Raw genomic sequence first — 13,473 nt, forward strand, 5'->3', positions numbered from 1 at the left:
AAAGGCTCTAAGTATAACGCGAATAGCAAGGGCGATAAACAACACCCTCGCCTCAAAGAAAATTTTACAAAAATGCTTTCCGATATTGATTTATTTACTACAATCTTTGATATTACTTTATTGTAACGCATCCTCACACCCTCCGTCAAGATCGATCCGACGTTCACATGCTCCAGTATAGTAAAAACAATTCGATGTGTCACCATATCAAACGCCTTCTCAAGATCCAACTGCAATATTGCGACTTTTTCTGAGAGATCATCACAACACTCAAGGACTGTTCTTGCCACATGTATGTTGGTCATGATTGATCGTCCTTTTATTCCACACGTCTGATGTGGCCCTACTACAGTCTTTATAACAGACTGCAGTCGGGCTTTAATTTCTTTTATTCTCTTCCAGTAAATGCCTGGGTAAGCACTTTCTATGGCTAAATAAAAATTAAGTTGACACTCAAGCTCTTTTTCTTTTGTATTCTTTTCTTTCTGTAATTTAGATTATCTTCCTAACGCAATGAACTTTGTCCCCTGTTTAAAGCATTCCCATGCTTCTGCAACACTTTTGTGAAGCTCTCGAATACTCTGTTTAATTTTGTCCACAAATTCAGTTTGTGGACAAAATTTGTGGACAAACGTCATCGTCAAACAGCTTATTGTTCAGCTTCCAAAACTCTAAGTTAAGCTCTGGTTTTCGAAGGCCTCATGCAACCGTAACTAAACAGTGAACACTGAACGAAACAGATTTAACTTCATCATTGTTGCACGACGTAATCAAATCTGCCGTCATATACACTCAATCTAGCCTTGCATGGCTAACTCTTTGAAAATTTGTAAATTTAGGTGCTGAATTACTTGCCATAACGTAACCAACGTCTACAAAATTTCGTTCACCAACTATCTCTGATAACATTTGTGCACTTTCATCACGAACTGGTGGACTTCGCACTCTGCCTTCCGCGCGGAACACACAATTGAAATCTCCCAACAATATCACATTATTTTCGCAATTTCGGTAACCCTTAAATCCATCAAAAACCTTTTGCGCTCGTTCTCTTGATTAGGTGCGTACACATATATCACTCACCACTCCACAGTGCCAATTATAAAGTCGCATATTGTTAATTAGCCATTGGTGTCATTCAAAACACTTTCAGGTATTACTTCTATAACACTCCTAATGAAGATTGCACATCCACCAGCTTTACCTACAGAATGCGATACGCAAAGTACTGCGGCCGAGAAGGTTCTACCATCCGGTCCATTCCTTCTTCACTTTCCACTTTAGTTTCTTGCACCGCGACTATGTCCAGATCATTTTCCGTAAACAACCTGCTTAAGTGGTACTGAAGTAAGGTGTGGGATTGGGCTAGTTGGTAATTCATTATTAAACTTCTCAGCGCAAAAACTTCTGACAACTAACACAAGAGACGAGGACAAGCGCAGACTTTCAACTAATTTATTACTACTACGACGCACATATATATGTTACAAAACGACGATAAGAGAAACCAAAAAACACACAAAACAAAAAAGTCAAAAGAGACTTAATAAACCACGTGCTCACATCGGGCCCTCACGTGCCGAATTCAAAAACGACAATTCTTTTTCAGATAACGCTACTGATGGTTTGCTGATGCAGCTGCCTCAATCGATTGCTGCAGCTTCGATTACAAGTCTTGTGCCTTCGTTAGGGTGGGACGCGAGAACCCTTGTCTTCAAGAACAATGTCTGGCATTCACATTGGGAACAATGAGCGGCCGAAAAACCTTCCCGTCCTGCACTTCTTACTTTCTAGCATTATTCCTGAAGTTTTACATTAAGGCACCTGCCTGACTGATCTACGTAGTCAAGTCCACAAGACACAGGTACACGATAAACAATCCCTGTTGCACACTCAACAAAATTTTTACGGTGCTTAATCTTGCAGCTGCTCACGGTGGTTCCTACGGAACTAGTTCGGACAGATAACTGAGACAGTTTTTTTGGTGTGAAAAAAACCACTGACACGCCCGCTTTTTGGCCTATTTTCTTGAGTTTATGCGAGATACCATGCAGATATGGTAACCCTGCAATCCTCTTTGGAGTTTCTTCTTGTAAAGCATCCCAATCGTTAGCTACCCTTGACGGTCCGCGCAGCTTCTCACAAACAGAAACTTGCAACAAGCCGGGACAGCCCGCTGCCTCTAGACAGAGAATCTGCCTGTCGAAACTTCGCTGCACTGAGTGGAAGCAAGATTTCGTTAAAGCGTTAAGCATACATCCTTTTACAATTCCATGCTTTACCAGTTTGCTGTGAGAAGACGCGTACGGCAAAAGTGGTTTCTTCCCCCGTGGCTTATACGTCCAACAAACGTGTCTAGCTGGAAATGTTAGTATTGAATCTAAAAAAAGAATGAAACCATTTTCCGGCAGCTCATGCAAGAGAGAAAGTGGTTCAAGGCCTTCCTGGAACACACTCAAGACTTGCTGAAAGCTCTCATCAAGGACATCAAGATTGCAATCAAACAAAATAAAGAAATCATCGACTAACCAAAAGCACTTACTAGCATTCATCTGTGCCAACCATTCATGAATCTTTCTATCTAAATGAGCTAGATAAAATCGCTTAAAACTCGGTCGATGCATGAGCCAATACCCACGCGAGGTTTTTGCAGAAAAACTTCACCATTTCACTCCGCAAAGGTAGAGGCAAGGTAAAGCTTCAGCACATCCAGAAAGCCAGAAACAGAAACAAAAGTCGTTTTGGAACGCGATTGCACCAAATTCAGAAATTTCTATTTCAATGACATCAACAAGTGGTTTTTGAGACAAAAAATAACACACATCCTTTATGTTGATGGAAACACCCATTCGATGAGTGGACACGTGTTGACGGAGATAACTGACAATCTGCGACGAATTGTTCACTAAAAAAGGATCATTCATCGGCAGCAGCTTTAGGTAACTCTGAAGCCTAGAGGCAACACACTTTTGCTATGTGTCCCGTCCAGAGATTATTACACGAAAGGGCATATTAATATTGTGCATTTTCGCAGAAAAAAAAACAAATTCAGCGCCAATCTTTCTTGTTTGTTAACAGATCTTGCAAGATCACATAGATTAAGCTTTTCAAGCCCGTTGCACGCTTTTCGCTTCGCATCCTTCAGATTAACTTGTGGGCGTAGGTTAAACACCGAAACAATAGCCGCGCGGCCTTTACTCATGAAGGTCCCGTTCCTTACGACAAAAAACCCACCTTTTTGTCCGAAGGCACCAGACATAGGTTGTTGCTTTTTAGGTAGGAGACGACCTTTCTCACTGGAATGATCTTTTCTCTTGGCACATATCGGCAGACATCAACACCATCTGAAACTCTTTTCAGATTCACTGTCCGGAGCAGCCCTCGAAACATTCTGCACTAACGAAATCAGTTCCACGGGTGAGTTTTTCTTTTCGACGGTGAACTTTCCTCCCAAGGATATCGTTGTCCTGACGTAGTCTGGAAGGCTCATTCCCTCTTCAACGTGGATCTTTCCTGCAGAGCACTCCTGGGGACACCTTGTCTGGCGCCGAAGAAGAAGCAGTTCTAGTTACTTTTGCTCTCTACAGGGTGGTCGATCAGCTTTGTCTATTCGTGCCATTTTTCACCCTTGCAGACCTTTCACCAGGTCCACGGTCCAATCGAACGTACAGGAAATCCCGAAATATACGAGCTTTCATCAGGGTTTCAAAACGCAGAATCTTGCAGACCCACCTTCCGTGTCCGACGGACGGCACCAGGCTCCCGAACGCAGCTTGAACGTCCAGCTGCAGCAATTACTCGAGGCGGCTGTATCAGCAAATCATCAATAGCGTTATCTGAAGAAGAATTGTCTTTTTTGAATTCGGCACATGAAGGTTCGATGTGAGCACGTGGTTTCTTGCAGTCTTTTGACTTTTTTTGTTTTTTTCTTTGTTTTTGGTTTCTGCTCAAGCAAGTGTTCTTATCGTCTTTTTTTGTAACATAGATATGTGCATCGTAGTAGTAATAAATTAGATGAAAGTCTGCGCTCGTCCTCGTATCTTGTGCTAGTTGTTGAACTTTTTCCGCTGTGAAGTTTGATAACCGGTCTGCTTTCTTTTAGAGCCCAGGCCCCTTACGTTAATATTACCAATGCGTAACGCTATGCTTTGTCATCCATTTTCTGTCGAATAAACTACGAACCGGAGAAAACTGCTATTCTTACAGTCAACTTGCAGCACACTCACGTTCATTAGCAATGCTCCGCAGTACATGTCTTTAACCCTTTTGTCACTGCTCAGTGCTTTCCTTTTGAATGCCATTGCTTGACATTTTCTCCATTCACCATATTCTCCTGCATTTTTTCCACCGTGCGTACCCCTCCCCCCCTAACCCCCCCCCCCACCCAACAAACGCGAGAAAGATAAAAACACTGCACAGACATTATCGCATTATGCCTGTGCGCTCGAGGGTGGTTTTCTCAGAGTTGTTAAGTTCGGTTGAGGTTTGAAAGTCTGTCGGCGACCAGGCGTCGACTTCAAAAGTTGCCCTCCTTGAACCGCTTGGCTTTTCGCAAGTTTTCCATCGTTGCAGTCCTCTCGGGTTTTCTTCATTGCCGCAACACTTGCAGTAGGGTTCATTGATGTTCCCTTATCGACTTGCTTCGTCCCTGCGTTTTTTGCGCTGTCCGGCGGGGCCACAGTTGTCGTAACGTCCTCCGTAAGCGTTTCTTCTTTTCCATCTTTGGGTTCGTCTTCCTTTTTCCTTCCAATGTCTTCCTTTACTGCTTCTTGTGCAGTTTGTTCTTGTCCATTGTTTTGTCAATTTGTGCCTAACTCTGCAGCCGCTTCTTCCGCATCAGTGGCGTCCATGACGTGTTCTTGAAGTAAATCGTCCAGTCTTGATGGGCCGGCGATCTTAGCATACGTCTTCACGCACTGGCTCTCATCGTGTCCAAATCATCGGCAGACAGTGCAGTGCGGAGCGCCACACTCCCTCCTGATATCCCCTGTGCGGTTGCACCTTAAACATAACGGCCTTCCATGGGCCATGATAAGCGCCATCATACCAGCTATGCGAATCTGATGCGGCTGGTCATCGACTGTCACACCAGGCCTCAGCTTCATGGTCACAGACCTCGTCATCGAACCTTTATGCGTTATTTCATGCACTCGCCAGCGTACTATAGATACTTAAGCAACTTTTCCGCGCGAGGCAAGCGCTTCACGTACATCATCGTCGTGCACATGGTGAAGGAGCCAGAATTCCTTCAAGCGAGTGTCTTGGTTGGCAGGGTAAAAAATCAGGTGCTTTTCGCCTTTCACATTTAAGTCGCAAGCCGCCAGCACTTTTTTGTAGACTGAGGGTTCCTAAACGTCACCACCCAAACGTGATTCATCTGGAACGCCCCAAAGGTGACGACTTCAGGGAGCATTCCTAGACGAGCCAAAGTGTTCTTGAAATCTTCGGCGCGGAAGGGCCTTGCCTTTACGTCTCTGTGAAGGAAAACTGTGTTGAAAACACATGGTCCTGTCGGCAACTGCGGTAAAATGCCTTGACAATCCTTGCTTTACATATCAGTGGTCCTGTTTCCGCGAGTCGACTGAGCCGCAAACACCACCTCTTCGGAACGAAGCATTCTGCGTCCCCACCGCATGGCAGCCGGAAGTATAATCTAGACCAACGAGCCGATAACACTCCTTCATTGTTCTGTAACGCTTTAGTAATAGGTAGACTGGCTGCTAATGTATAATATACTTGTTTTTTACGTGCCAAATACAATTATGTGTATATAAGTGGAACATAAGGGCAAAAAATGTAACCAATAGTACGTATGGGCGCTAATGGTCATAGCTGGTCTTCCACATAGGAATAAGCAGGTTCGTCCGGGATTTCAGCCCGCGACCTCTCACACCCGAAGCGAGAATCCTACCCCTAGACCAACAAGCGGATAACACTCCTTCGTTGTTCTGTCACGCTTTCGTAATACGTTGACTGGCTGCTAATAGATGATACAAATGGGTTTTACGTGCAAAATACCACTAGGTGTACATATGAGGCACATAAGGGCAAAACATGTTACGAATTGTACATTTTAACGCTAATAGTCATAGCTAGTCTTTCCCTTGAGAAAAAAACGGCTCGTCTGGGATTTGAACCCGGGACCCCTCGCACCCGAAGCGAGAATCATACCTCTAGACCAACGAGCACCTCACACTCCCTTCGTTGTTCTGTAACGCTTTTGTATTACGTTGACTGGCTGCTAATAGATAATATAAACGGGTTTTAAGTGCCAAAAACCACAAGGTGTATATATGAAGCACATAAGGGCAAAACATGTAACAAATTGTACATTTTAGCGCTAATAGTTCTGGCTGGTCTTTCCCCTTAGAAAAAAAGGGCTCGTCCGGGATTTGAACCCGGGACCTCTCGCACCCGAAGCGAGAATAATACCTCTAGACCAACGAGCCGCTGACACTCCCGTCGTTGTTCTGTCACGCTTTTGTAATACGTTGACTGGCTGCAAATAGATAATACAAATGGGTTTTACGTGGCAAATACCACTAGGTGTATATATGAGGCACATAAGGGCAAAACATGTAACAAATTGTACATTTTAGCGCTAATAGTTGTAGCTGGTCTTTCCCCTGAGAAAAAAAAGGGCTCGTCCGGGATTTGAACCCGGGACCTCTCGCACCCGAAGTGAGAATCATACCTCTAGACCAACGAGCCGCTGACACTGCCGTCGTTGTTCTGTCACGCTTTTGTATTACGTTGACTGGCTGCTATTAGATAATACAAATGGGTTTTACGTGCCAAAAGCCACTAGGTGTATATATGAAGCACATAAGGGCAAAACATGTTACGAATTGTACATTTTAACGCTAATAGTCATAGCTAGTCTTTCCCCTGAGAAAAAAAGGGCTCGTCTGGGATTCGAACCCGGGACCACTCGCACCCGAAGCGAGAACCATACCTCTAGACCAACGAGCCGCTGACACTCTCTTCGTTGTTCTGCCACGCTTTTGTATTACGTTGACTGGCTGCTAATAGATAATATAAATGGGTTTTACGTGGCAAATACCACTAGGTGTATATATGAAGCACATAAGGGCAAAACATTACGAATTGTACATTTTAGTGCTAATAGTTGTAGCTGGTATTTCCCCTGAGAAAAAAGGGCTCGTCCGGGATTTGAACCGGGGACCTCTCGCACCCGAAGCGAGAATCATACCTCTAGACCAACGACCCGCTGACACTCCCGTCGTTGTTCTGTCACGCTTTTGTATTACGTTGACTGGCTGCTAATAGACAATACAAATGAGTTTTACGTGACAAAAGCCACTAGGTGTATATATGAAGCACATAAGGGCAAAACATGTAACAAATTGTACATTTTAGCGCTAATAGTCGTAGCTGGTCTTTCCCCTGAGAAAAAAAAGGGCTCGTCCGGGATTTGAACCCGGGACCTCTCGCACCCGAAGCGAGAATCATACCTCTAGACCAACGAGCCGCTGACACTGCCGTCGTTGTTCTGTCACGCTTTTGTATTACGTTGACTGGCTGCTATTAGATAATAGAAATGGGTTTTACGTGCCAAAAGCCACTAGGTGTATATATGAAGCACATAAGGGCAAAACATGTTACGAATTGTACATTTTAACGCTAATAGTCATAGCTAGTCTTTCCCCTGAGAAAAAAAGGGCTCGTCTGGGATTAGAACCCGGGACCACTCGCACCCGAAGCGAGAACCATACCTCTAGACCAACGAGCCACTGACACTGCCGTCGTTGTTCTGTCACGCTTTTGTATTACGTTGACTGGCTGCTATTAGATAATACAAATGGGTTTTACGTGCCAAAAGCCACTAGGTGTATATATGAAGCACATAAGGGCAAAACATTACGAATTGTACATTTTAGTGCTAATAGTTGTAGCTGGTATTTCCCCTGAGAAAAAAGGGCTCGTCCGGGATTTGAACCGGGGACCTCTCGCACCCGAAGCGAGAATCATACCTCTAGACCAACGACCCGCTTTTTTTTCTTTATTGCCTGTTTTCGGCTCACGTAAACAATACACATATTAACTGATACACAACACAATCCAAAACATTGTAAAAACCGTGGCTCAAACGATGTGGCCACGCATCTGTTAAAATGTTTTTATCGTCGATAGTAATTCGACGCGCGGCAACCATTCTGGGGGGTTATTCCTCCAACTTTTGTTCATCCACAAAATTTCTTATATACTCTTTGAAGTACTGGGTGGGTGCTCGTGCATCTACATCAAAGTGCATGGCTACCATCCTGGATTTCCAAATGCTATGAAGAGCCATAAGCATTATCATATCATATGGGGTACCATCGTCACTTTGTATTTGCAAATAGCGGATGCCATATGCATCAATGGGGAAATCTTTTTTGATCGTGCGCTGGAGCACGTCCCAAAGAAAAACAGCATCCCAGCAGTCAATGAATACATGCTCAATTGTCTCCTCCTTTCTGCACATTATGCAATGCGTGCCCCAAGGAACGTAAAACCCCTTTGCAGCCATCCAGGTTTTGACGGTCAGCGTACCGGTATGTAATTTAAAAAAGAAATTCTTAGCACCTGGCGATATTTTCATCGCCTTGACGCGCTTTAGTACAGTGTGGCCATGGCATACATTGTAAAGGGACCGATACAAAGGCACTGGTAAAAACACATCACATAGGTCCTTGTACAACTTTCTTCGTCGGACTTGACTCAAGTATTCAAGTGAAAACCGCACTGACAGAAACCTACAAGAAAGTACAACTTCGCGGAGAAAGCCATAAACACCACCAGGTACGCTGCAGGTTGATACAACCATGTTAGGCAAGTGTTGCCCCAGGCGAAGTTGACAGACAGTGCGAAGGAATGGGTTGTCGACGTCTCTAAAGAAACAAAATCGATTGACTACCTGTCTTAAAAACAAATGCGACAAGCCGAGTCCTCCATTTCGCACTCGAAGAAATAAATTGGTCCGACTCGATCTTTCCCAAGACGATTCCCACACAAAGACAGCGAACACACGGTGAAATTTTTGGATGTTTACCCTTGAACAATGTAAGACTTGTAAGATATACCAAATTTTACTCACTAAGAATATGTTGCAAATTGTGGCTTTAGAAAAGAGACCAATTCCAGCCATTCCACTTGTTCACTCTTTCCCGCAGGTTATCCACTTGGCTCCTCCAGTACGAGTCGCTGTCTTTGTAGCATTCGAGGGGGGCACCCAAGTATTTCACCGGTGTCGTAACAAACCTTATGCTGGCAAAACTGTCTGGGGTTTCTGCCCAGTCACCGTGCCAAAAGCCAAGGCATTTTCCCCAGTTTACAGCGCTGCCACTTGCAGCACAGAAGTTAGTAACGCATTTGACAGCATCTGCTATGCTGTCAGAGTCCGCGCAAAAAATGGCAATATCGTCCGCATAAGCCAACAGTCGGACTTCAACCTCGTGCAGCTTAAACCCACGGACACAGTCATTCTCTATGACACTCAAACAAAAGGACTCAATGTACAAACAAAACAATAACGGTGAGAGAGGACAACCCTGACGGACCGAACGCTTGACTGGGATGCGCTTCCCCACCAACTTGTTAACGATTAGCCGTGTTGAGCAGTCTCGGTACGCCATGACAACCCCCTCTTTGATTATTTTCCCTAAATTCACATAATCTAGGATGCACAGCAGAATTTCATGAGGCACCCTGTCAAAAGCCTTCTCGAGGTCGATTTGCAGCATTGCGACTCGCGCACCAATAGCGTCGCAACATTCGAGGATGCTCCGGGCTGCGTGTATATTCGTGAGGATAGTTCGACCTTTAATGCCGCACGTTTGATGCGGCCCCACGAGCTCCGTAATGACTGTTTGCAACCATTTAGCTAGGATTTTCATGAATATCTTGTAATCTCCATTAGTGAGGCAGATTGGGCGGTAAGAATTTACTTTGCGCAGCGCAACGGGGTCTTCCGATTTTGGTATAAGAACAGTGTGAGATGATGAAAAGGACGGGGGTAATATTTTCAGCTCGAATGCCTCATTATAAACGTCGGCTAGGACTGGTGTTATTTCAAACTTGAAACACTTATAAAAGGCGGAAGTCAGACAATCAGGGCCAGGCGATTTCCCGGGATGCATACTTTCAATAGCACTGTTAACTTCCTCTTCCGAAATGGGTTCCTCCAATAATTCTTTTGCATTATTGTCAAGCTTTGGCATCAGCGGTAAAAAATCTTTTTTAAAACGATCGACATCAACTGAGCTGGCGGCGAATAAACCATTGAAGTGCTCAAAGAAAGCACGCTCGATAACATCTGCGACATCGCTGACTTCACCCTCGTGTTCAATTTCTGTTATCTGATTACGACGCGCATGCCACTTTTCTGAGCCCAACGCCCTTTTTGACGGTGCTTCTGCCGTTATCAGTCGCTCGGCTCTTGCCCGAACCATAGCACCGCGGTATCTTTCGACATCGAACTGCTCAATTTTACTTTTCAACGCGCGAATATCTTCAAAAAACATGCCGGGCATTCTACATTCTTCGAGGAGCAATTTTTCCAGGTTTCTGCGCATGAGCTTTTCTTCTGCTCCTTTTTCTCTGCTTATAGCGCTCGAGCGTTCCAAAGCCTTCAATTTAACGACCTGCTTGAAGTTCTCCCATTTTTCTCTAAACGTGTTTTTACTGCGAACTTTCATTTTTTCAACTTCCGTCATTACTTCCTCCATAAATTTTTCATCACTCAGCAGATTCGAATTCAATTTCCATAGTTGCCACTCGAAGGCCCTTTTCGTTTCTTTCGTGCTAGCTACTACAAAGCTAACCAAGCAGTGGTCACTAAATGAAACGGCGTTAACACGGTATGCCTTGCAAAGCGGCATCAATTCAACACTCACGTACGCCCTATCTAGTCGGGAATGGCTGGATGCCTGAAAGTGGGTGTACTGCATAGTCCGGCCACCACCGAGACATTCAGCCACATCCTCCAAACCATGTTCTCTTACTATATCGCTTAAGACAGCCGTACTTGCATCCCTGTAATGTCGTTTGCTAGTTTTGTCTTTGGCGTAAAGGACGCAGTTGAAATCGCCAATAATGATTAGGAGCCTATTACATTTGGTATACTGCTTTAGTTGTTCGAAAAATATGCGTCTTTCGTCAGTGACAGTCGGTGCATACAAGCCTATTACGCGCCATTCCAATCCCGAAAACAAAAGATCACAAACAATGAGCCGACCAGACGGACATGACGTTGAGGCTTCTGCTTTAGCACCCAGACTCTGTCTGACGAACAAAACGCAACCGGAAGAAGTCCCTATGGCATGGCTAACTATAACAGAATACCGCGGCAAGAATTGCCGCACCATGCCCCCAGTTTCATCGTCGCCATGGACTTTAGTCTCTTGGACTGCCAGTATGTCAAGGTCGAGGTCACTTACTAGCCGATAAAGTTGACATTGTTTTCTCAGTGAGGCCAGGCCACGCACATTTAAAGTGGCCACACGGATTGAATTTTCTATTTGCACCATTGTAAGGCTACGAAAAACCCAGGGGCATGGCGCTTACCTTACAACTGCAATTTCTTCCTGAACGCCTTGTCCCAGTACAGTCCTTAAGTTGGCGAAGGCGGCGTTTCCGCCGTCTTGCGCTCCGACGAAATGTTTGGCCGTGGCCGGATGAGAGGCCGCCGAGCGGGAGTAGTTTTGGCGGGTGGTTCGTCCGGCGAGGCAGCAGTGGTGCCCTTGTCTTTTATCCCTTCGTCACGGGGACGCTTCCCCGACACAGTGCCACTGTCGCTTTCAATCCCAGTCATCGGTTCAGCCTCGGAGGGGGTCTCGTCTGCTGAGCCAAGACACGTGTCGCCGGTGCTGCTTGCATCCACCTTTTCACTACTTTCGCCTACGCCTTCATGTGGAAGCCCGGCGTCGGGCTTACCTGGTGCTTCACACACGCCCTCTTCTTGACGGCATGACGACCCATCTTCCACAGCAGAGCTCGGGTTAACTCCTGCTGTTTCTTCCGAGTCTGCTTCGTCCATGAGGTGCTCCAGTGCATCACTTTCCTGCGCTGGTCCAGTCACACTGGCATATGTCTTCGCGCAGTCGTCGTCTTCGTGGCCGAAGCGGCGACAACGACTGCAGCGGGGTACTCGACAGTCGCGACGTATGTGACCGGTAGTCTTGCACCGTTAGGCACAACGGTGCACGGCCTGGAACGACAACGAGAGTCAGCTCTCCGGCAATCTTGAGCTGGTGCGGAATGTCATCCACCTTGACGTCGGAGTGCAGCTTTAGTCCCACAGACCGCGTCGTTGAGCCCTTTTCTGTGATGCCCGGTGCTCGCCACTTCTCCCGTTTCACTTCGAACACTTTCCCATAGGGAGTCAAGGCAACACGCACGTCTTCGTCGGTCACGCCGTGCAGCAACCAGTGAAGCTTCAAGTGAACCTCGCGGTTATTTGGGTCAATGAGCAAACATGGGCGATCCTTTACCTTCACATCGATGGCGGAGAGCAACTTCCGAGCAGCCTCAGCACTCGTCAATGTCACAGCCCATACGTGGTTCATTTGATACGCCCCCAACGCCAAAACGTCGTCGAGCGCACCAAGCTTGGCCAAAGTGTCCCGGTAATCTTCGACGCGGTAAGGCCGGGCTCTCGGATCACCATGCATGAAAACGGTATTCGCAGCGATGCGTCCGGAAGGCAGATTGGGCAAAATCACCTGATAATCGTCGGCGCTAGGCGCAAAAACCCTGTTACCGCGGCCCGGTCGGGCCGCTGATACCGCTCCGTCGGAGCCGAACATTCCGCGACCGTATCGCTCGAAAGCCGGAAGTGGAATAGACCAACGAGCCACCGACACTCCCGTCGTTGTTCTGTCACGCTTTTGTAATACGTTGACTGGCTGCTAATAGATAATACAAATGGGTTTTACGTGCCAAATACCACTAGGTGTATATATGAGGCACATAAGGGCAAAACATGTAACAAATTGTACATTTTAGCGCTAATAGTTGTAGCTGGTCTTTTCCCTGAGAAAAAAAGGGCTCGTCCGGGATTTGAACCCGGGACCTCTCGCACCCGAAGCGAGAATCATACCTCTAGACCAACGAGCCGCTGACACTCCCGTCGTTGTTCTATCACGCTTTTGTACTACGTTGACTGGCTGCTAATAGATAATAAAAAGGGTTTTACGTGCCAAAAGCCACTAGGTGTATATATGAAGCACATAAGGGCAAAACATGTAACAAATTGTACATTTTAGCGCTAATAGTTGTAGCTGGTCTTTCCCCTGAGAAAAAAGGGGCTCGTCCGGGATTTGAGCCCGCGACCTCTCGAACCCGAAGCGAGAATCATACCTCTAGACCAACGAGCCGCTGACACTCCCGGCGTTGTTCTGTCACGCTTTTGTACTACGTTGACTGGCTGCTAATAGATAATAAAAAGGGTTTTACGTGCCAAAAGCCACT

At 46.0% G+C, this 13,473-nt stretch overlaps 1 protein-coding gene and 5 non-coding genes across 6 annotated transcripts in view; all 6 read right to left on the reverse strand.

The window, feature by feature from the left end:
* The window catches only part of LOC119162205 (1,5-anhydro-D-fructose reductase-like), a 162,511-nt gene that overhangs the window by 49,972 nt on the left and 99,066 nt on the right, over nt 1–13,473 (reverse strand). The gene's annotated exons all lie outside the window — the stretch shown is intronic.
* TRNAP-CGG (transfer RNA proline (anticodon CGG)) lies at nt 6,378–6,449 on the reverse strand. The gene has a single exon. It is a non-coding gene; the product is annotated as a tRNA-Pro (tRNA).
* TRNAP-CGG (transfer RNA proline (anticodon CGG)) lies at nt 6,640–6,711 on the reverse strand. The gene has a single exon. It is a non-coding gene; the product is annotated as a tRNA-Pro (tRNA).
* TRNAP-CGG (transfer RNA proline (anticodon CGG)) lies at nt 6,901–6,972 on the reverse strand. Its single transcript has one exon. It is a non-coding gene; the product is annotated as a tRNA-Pro (tRNA).
* TRNAP-CGG (transfer RNA proline (anticodon CGG)) lies at nt 7,421–7,492 on the reverse strand. Its single transcript has one exon. It is a non-coding gene; the product is annotated as a tRNA-Pro (tRNA).
* Nucleotides 13,048–13,119, reverse strand: TRNAP-CGG (transfer RNA proline (anticodon CGG)). Its single transcript has one exon. It is a non-coding gene; the product is annotated as a tRNA-Pro (tRNA).

This window comes from Rhipicephalus microplus, chromosome X (assembly GCF_043290135.1).
Source record: "Rhipicephalus microplus isolate Deutch F79 chromosome X, USDA_Rmic, whole genome shotgun sequence".
NCBI lineage: Eukaryota > Metazoa > Arthropoda > Arachnida > Ixodida > Ixodidae > Rhipicephalus > Rhipicephalus microplus.